This window comes from Paramisgurnus dabryanus, chromosome 9 (assembly GCF_030506205.2).
Source record: "Paramisgurnus dabryanus chromosome 9, PD_genome_1.1, whole genome shotgun sequence".
NCBI classification, from domain to species: Eukaryota; Metazoa; Chordata; class Actinopteri; order Cypriniformes; family Cobitidae; genus Paramisgurnus; species Paramisgurnus dabryanus.
The window spans coordinates 32,817,625-32,825,952 of NC_133345.1; the positions used below are offsets into that span (position 1 = coordinate 32,817,625).

Sequence of the window (8,328 nt, forward strand, 5' to 3'; positions counted from 1 at the left end):
TGAAAATATATATAATTTTAATCTTTTCAAACCTGATTTGTTAACAGGTTTGTAACATAAAAAGTTTTTCTTCCAATGCGACATAAATATAAATGCTTAAAGCCCCCCTAACCTAAAAATATCACTTTTAAATGTGTTTCTATCAGAAAATGAGTGTGTGTGCAGAATCATCCTGTTATTATATAAATGTATTCTTCTTTGTGTAATCTCCTTTAAACCGCAACAGTCACACAATACAGGCTGTTGAGGATCCCCTATCAATGTGATGTCACAATGATTACGCCCCACCCATAACCACTTACAGACTCCGCCTTATATAAAAAAATATATTGGTAAAAAAAAAATTTGTAAACATATTTCAAAATCAGTGACGAACTTTGCATTGTGCGCCCTCGAAAAAAGTCACCAACCGCCACTGTTCAAAATATATTTCAGTACACATTTTGGCCATTTTTTATTTTTTTCATGTTGGGTAAAAAATAATCCATCCATTTTTAAAGTGCATTAAAAATGATATTTGAAAATAAAAGTAAAGGCAGATGCATGAGCATTGCAGGGGATTATTGATCATTTTCTATACATTTTATACAAACTAAATTCTGATATTTGTCTTAAAGATGCTTGTGTGGCTCAATTATGTGAATACATTTATAGTTGTTTAGATTATTATAATGAGTAAAACTAAAGAAAATACTAATTTATTTAGATTTTTTTGCTACACAAACCTACCCCTTTCCTGATCCACCTGTTCTTATGACCAAACAGTTTCTGTGACAGCGCCCCCTGCTGCACTGGATCATAACTGTGTTTGCTGTCTTCTGTAAGCAAAATAAATGACAGATAATTCTGTTATAGCATCTGTTGTGTGTTCATTGCACAAGTGATTCAAACTCAAAACATCAGAATAAATCAATGAATATATTTAATAGACCTTTAACCTTTTAATACACAAAAAAATCATTGTTATGTAAAACAGGTGTAGATGTAAATCTGCGATATTGTGCATAGATGCCATGCAAACAGTGCAGTGATACAGAGATTTTTATTGCCTCTTTATTCAAACACTTACATGTGCATGCAAACAATAAACTCTCAGTCTGTGACTCTCATTCACACATGGCTCTCAACTGGAGTTCAAAAAATTGATGTTTTACTTTCAGATGCTTGACCTGATATCTTTTCTGATCGCAGGTGTATTTTTGCAGCCCAGGACAAGAGTTTAATGTAAAAAACACTGCAGAGACTGAATTTAGTTCTGAATTTAATATGGTGTCATTTTATATAATGATGGTACAGCACATAATCAAGATTTGTTTATATTGCTGTTACATAATCACGTTGTAACCTAATGCCTATTGGATAATCCAGTGAAATATGAAAGGAAGTTCATCATCTAATATAATTATTGTATCCTATTTAGAATCAGATGAATACAAACCCAAACATTCATCACAAGTTTGGTATCAGTGCAAAAACAGCTTACATAATACAAACGTAATAAATAAATCTCAATTATTGTCACATAACAAAACAATATAACAAATATACTTGTGAATATTCTAAGGTGGTGTTTACATTACAGCATTTGTGTTTTAAAACGTTTTAAAAAGGCATTTGATATATTTGTCCACACTATACATGACCATTGGGTATGCACATAAAAGTGTAAAAGAACTTATTACTTTAATAATAACTTAACTTTGCCAATTACGATAACAGACAATATTTTGAGTAAAATCACTTGTAATGCGCTATCACTTTAAAGACAGCTGTTAGTTCTACGTTCATCTACATTGCAGCGCAACCCCGGATTTCTCAAACGTTTATCAATGACTGCATTTATGAGGGTTGTAAATGCCTGAGTAGTCTGGATGAAAGGAAAAAGGCAACAGAAATGCGTTTTAAATGTAAACACAATCATGTAAACAGGGCTTAAGCCTCTCTTCAACACGAGGAACAAAAATCTTTAGGTTGTTTGTGACTCTGTAAGTTTAAGAGCACTTAAGCAAATTACTTTGATTGTAAACTACTTGTTTAATTTTATCTACATGCACACAGAGATTGGTTTTATTATATTTGCATGGATATCTCAGAGACTTTTATTGATTTTATACCAGGCCGGCTAATGGTCTGCTTCCCCAAAACGTATTGCAATCCTCTAACCTGTGCACACTACAAGCTAAACATAATTTTGACTATTTGAGCCTTTTATTGCTTGAAGGAACCACATAACAATCCTTACAAGCCTTTGACGTTTAGCACACCCACACACACACACAGACACACACACAGACACACACACACACACACACACACACACACACAGACACACACACACACACACAGACACACACACACACACACACACACAGACACACACACACACACACACACACACACACACAGACACACACACACACACACACACACACACAGACACACACACAGACACACACACACACACACACACACAGACACACACACACACACACACACACACACACACAGACACACACACACACACACAGACACACACACACACACACAGACACACACACACACACACACACACACAGACACACACACACACACACACACAGACACACACACAGACACACACACACACACACACACACACACAGACACACACACACACACACACACACACACACAGACACACACACACACACACACACACACACACACACACAGACACACACACACACAGACACACACACAGACACACACACACACACACACACACAGACACACACACACACACACACACACACAGACACACACACACACACACAGACACACACACACACACACAGACACACACACACACACACACACACACAGACACACACACACACACACACACACACAGACACACACACACACACACACACAGACACACACACAGACACACACACACACACACACACACACACAGACACACACACACACACACACACACACACACACAGACACACACACACACACACACACACACACACACACACACACACACACACAGACACACACACACACAGACACACACACACAGACACACACACACACACACACACACACACACACACACACACACACACACACACACACACACACACACACACACACAGACACACACACACACACACACACACACACACAGACACACACACACAGACACACACACACACAGACACACACACACACACACACACACACAGACACACACACACACACACACACACACAGACACACACACAGACACACACACACACACACACACACACAGACACACACACACACACACAGACACACACACACACACACACAGACACACACACACACAGACACACACACACACACACACACACACGCGCACACACACACGCAGTTATTCTAGGTATATGAGGATAATCCACCACAATGCCCTCAAGCCTGTTCAGAAAACAGAGGAAGAACCAAAGTCCGGAGCTGGGAAACAACCCAGCCACCTGGGAAATATCCAGTACAGGTTAAAATCACCAAACAGGCCGGCGAGAAACTTGCAATTCTTGTCAATGCAGCAAAGCAACAAAACAGCCCTGTGGTTATGCTGCTGTCTGAATTATAATACAGGGGAAAAAATGGTTTTATTGGAGCGAAAGATCAAAATAATTCAACAGAGAAAAAGAAATTAGATATGCAAATGAGAGTGGGTTCTGAATTTCCCAACATGTGTAGAGTTAAAGCAGAAACCCTTCGGCTCTTAATTTCTCTCCGCATGCGTCGCTGCTTTGAACGTCAAAGGCGCATACAGATAACCGAGCTATAAGAAGCTTTTTAATGAATATAGTTATTTCAGCTCTGAAAGAGAGACACAAGTATACCGCACACACATCCTTCTCGCACTTATTTGACCAGTCTCAGAGAAAAACTGCAGACATGCAGGGATGTAAAGCTCATTGATCTGAATTCACTGGACTTTATTAGCTGGTTAAAGTTCTATGTTAAGTTATGGACTGCCGTGACCCCGGAGGGCGACCGCACCGATTGGATCCGGCCTGAACTCTTGCCCGCTCTCATATCTCTTTAATTGCAGTATGCCGAGTTACGTCTGACTCAGCGTTTGTGTAAGCAGAGCGGGATGTAAAGTACGGACGGACCTGTCAATTGATCAAGATAAATGAAGAGGAGAAGCCGCTTAATGGACTACAGCACTGGGATCTGAATCTTACGCTTTATGTCCAAGTAGCTTAAACACTGAAGAAATACAAACACACCTACAATTTAAACACATTCATGAAAAGTTCCTCTAGTTGACCTACACAAAAGCCATTGTTAGGTTTGAGTCTGATCATTCCCAGCTCTGAAAGTTTTATAAATTAACTTTTTGAAAAAGTGCAACTTATAGTTTCAACAGGTGGGTGCACAAGGTCATATAAACATGGTTGCAAACAAACTTCTTGTCTTCATATCCACAGCATCATTCAGACCTATAGCCGTTCAGCACAGACATCAGTGATTCAAACCTAAATTTGTCCTTTGCAGTCAACTGAAGAGAAATAACAGAAAGAGAGAGAGAGACGGACAGAGACAGTCGAGAGTAATCAAACTGGCCTGAAGCTAATCTGGTTTGTGTCACAGAGGTTTTTATATTATATGTCCATTATTCATATCTACTGAGGGAGAATGGAGATTTATTGCTTATGATGTAATGTACGCAATGCCCTTTGTTTTTATTTTTAGACTAAATTTGTGAAAATCCAATCTCCTTTGTGTGACACTGTTTGTTTGCACTGCTACAGTATCTCTTTTTTTCCTGATGTGAGCCTGTGCAATGGCTTCTGATTGGCCAACATGGCTTAGTTTAAAGGGTTATATCGCCACCTGTTGGTCTGGCATGCATATATATATATATATATATATTCAGGTCATTTCGGGTGGGGTTCATTTCTTTAGACCCGAGAAGACCTCTACTTCATAGCATGTTTTTGCATTTTCACGAACAAAGATATTTTAAATTCAAAGCAGACTTTTGAATGGAATATTGCAGTATTCATTTTAAACCATCTTTTAGTGAGATCATAAACTCCTGTGCTGATCATTCCTAGTTTCCTTTCTGGAACTGAACTGTACTATACTTTTATATATCCAATCAAATCACAGTGAAAACACAAGCCATGGTCACTAGGCCTTATAATACTGAACCCACATAGTGGTCATGTTCTTAAACATATTTACAATATATGCTATCTTTACATTATTATTTCAGAATGAGTTACAAGTTCATTTCTGGCACTTTAGTGAGAATGAATATTCAATTAAATGATTCCTTTGACTGAAAGAAATATATACTGTAAGTGAATGAGAGTGTGGTTGCTTTGAGATCACAGTGCATTACTAAACCTGCAAACAGGCAAAAAAACAAGCCCCTAAATAACACTGAATGCCATTTACACATTTAAATTTAACATGTGTGAACAATTTCTAAAAATATGTCCAATCAAAATTAAATTGTCAACATAATAATTCTTAGATACCAAGTTAAGTGCTCAAAAATATTGATCAAAACAGACTACAGTAAAATGACACTTTGCTGCCTTAAAATTTTTTGTTGAATCAACTCAGATTTACAAGTCATGTCAACAGAAATTAGTTGTCACAACTTATAAAATATAGTTGAGAAAAGTCAACTTAAATTTATAAGTTATAACAACTCACCTATAGTTATAACAACTCATCTCTAGTCAAGATAAATAATAGTAAGTTGAAATGACTTGTAAATCTGAGTTGATTCAACAAAAAATTTTAAGGCAGCAAAGTATTTTTTACAGTGCATTTTAATTGAGAATATGTTGAGGAAAAATCTAAATCTGGCCTGATTATGGTTCTAGTCGTCAACACTTTAAAAAATATTTTTACACTTCAATTTTATAAGTTAAATTAACTTGGATTTACAAGACATTTTAACTGTATTGACTAGTCATGAGTTAGTGTAACTTATAAAGTTGACATAACTAAAGAAAATTCAACTTGTAAATCCTAGTTGATTAAACTAAAAATGATTTAAAGTGCACACATAGTCAGAAAAATGGTTCATAGCTGTCACTGAGGCACTGTCCATTCAGGTACAGACATTTGGTACCAGTATATATTAACTCTTTGGGCCCATGTGTTTTTTGCTAGTTTGAGCCCGGCGCATTTTCATGTCCAGTGTCACATTGTTTAACTAAAACCTGGTCTTAAGTCAATGTTGCACTATTGTTTTGTTATTTAAGGAGTGTGTTAGTAATATGCGTCTTTAAATGGGACAATAACACATGTTTACTTATTGCATGGACAGCACAGAAATGTTTTTAAATATAAAAAAGCATTAAAATGTAAAAGATTATTATTGAGTCTCTTGGACATAAATGAGAACAGAAATAAGATTCAGAAGGCAGACGAGTTGCTTCACCTGTAGCCTGGTAAAACAACTTTAAAAAGTGCTAATATTGCATTATTTAGATTTTTTAAAGTCCTACCCCACAGATTTTTTGTATACTGTATGATGACTTTGTACTTTTGGATGTGGTGAGATGAAAATCATTTTTAAGTAATATTTTTTAAAACATTCACGGCGCTGTCCAAGTAACTAAAGAGAACCAAAGCTTTAATCACAAAAATAACCATTTCAATAAATAATAAATAAATGGCATCAATCTTAAACTGGTGGTTACAGTTTTTACGTTTACAAACTCCGCCATGTATATTGGGAATATGCCTTGGTGCGAGACCAACTGACTTTTAAAGGAGATGGGAGATGAGACTCTCATTAGTTTATTGCATGTTATGCCCAAAACACACCCATTACAAGAATATGAACAACACTTTTAGATGGTGTGCCAGGCGCAGATACCATTTTTCCCATCGTTAAACTTGCAAAAGTGGATTTGGACACACCTTAAGTGCACTTGCGCTGTGTGCTTTAGACCACGCACTTAGATTATTAAAATAGGGCTTTATAAGTACAAACGTCTACTTTTGAAAGGATCCCACCCCAGTGACAGCTAGGCATCATATTTTCTGACTGTATAAACAACTTAAATGTACATTTTAAGACTGTAATAGTAACGCTTGACTTATGAATTATCATGGACTTTCTGTGAATATAACAACAAAACTGTGACCAGTGAACGGTTTACATTGAACATTCTAGAAGATCCTCACAGACTCATTATAGATAATGTCATGTTTCAGTTTTATATCCAAGCAGTGTATCTGTTGTTTGGTTGGAAAGACATCACAGAGGCGGCAGAGGTCTGGTTATGATCACTATCCGTGTGGGTAGATATTTCTAAACCCAGCATGATAAACAGCGTTTCACATAAACACAACAGAAACATCTGATAGCTGTTCAGCCATTATACTATACGCATGTTTAATCTTATGATGTCTGTTTACATAGTCACACACTGAGTAGAAACGTTATATCAGTTGTTGTCTTTATTGGGTGTGTGTGTCTGTGCTGTAGATGAGTTTATTTGCTGGAGGAGGATTCATGTTAGTGTCAGGGCCACAGAGCGATCTGTCTGTCTGTGAGTGAAGCGCACACATGAGTTGTGTATTCTCCACTCCTGCGGCCATATATTTAACTCCAATCTCTGTCATCGCCCCGCAAGCCTGCAGGAGACCAATTTTCTATATTTCATCCAACAGCTCGAAAATGAACATTAAATATTGATCCCAGGTTACGTGACAAGCGCTGGGACGTTGCGAACCCTCCGGTCAGTCACATTTATTTTAGGCCACATCTTTCATTGGTGATATAAGTTGAGAGCTTTTCTCTGTGTAATTCACCCCTTACATGTTTACTGGCTCAACATTTCAAAAACAAGCTGACGAGATGAGGAGCTCGGTTAGAAATGTTGTTGACAAAAATATATGAACAAAAATGACTGTTAAAGACACTGTTAAAGATGATTGAATATGAATAGGATGGCATTATGTGTGTGCAGAGCAGCAGACATATTAAACATCAACTTAACATCAAAATGGATCCCAGTCCAACTCTGTCCTTAAAATGAACAAAACTATCTTCTACTTTATCTTTCTTAGCTTTAAAGGCACAGTGTGTAGGATTGTGGCCAAAACTGGTACTGCAATCACACAACTGGTGGCCAATACACAACATGACAACATAAACATCAGTTGAGGGCTGCAACTCCACTTTTTAAACGACAATATCCTGGCCGGACCACTGTTGCCAGTGATATAAGTATTTGAAGTTCTTAATGTCTAGTGACATATCAGCGTCGTTTTATGATTCATTGATATACATTTCTTACATACTGC

The 8,328-nt window shown here is 37.3% G+C and overlaps 1 long non-coding RNA gene across 1 annotated transcript in view; it reads right to left on the reverse strand.

Moving 5' to 3' along the window:
• Positions 1–734: 734 nt before the first annotated feature.
• Positions 735–8,328, reverse strand: part of LOC141282557 (uncharacterized) — an 83,702-nt gene continuing 76,108 nt past the window's right edge. The window contains exon 3 of the long non-coding RNA XR_012337347.1: positions 735–818. This is a non-coding gene — a long non-coding RNA (uncharacterized lncRNA). The remainder of the gene's footprint in view (positions 819–8,328) is intronic.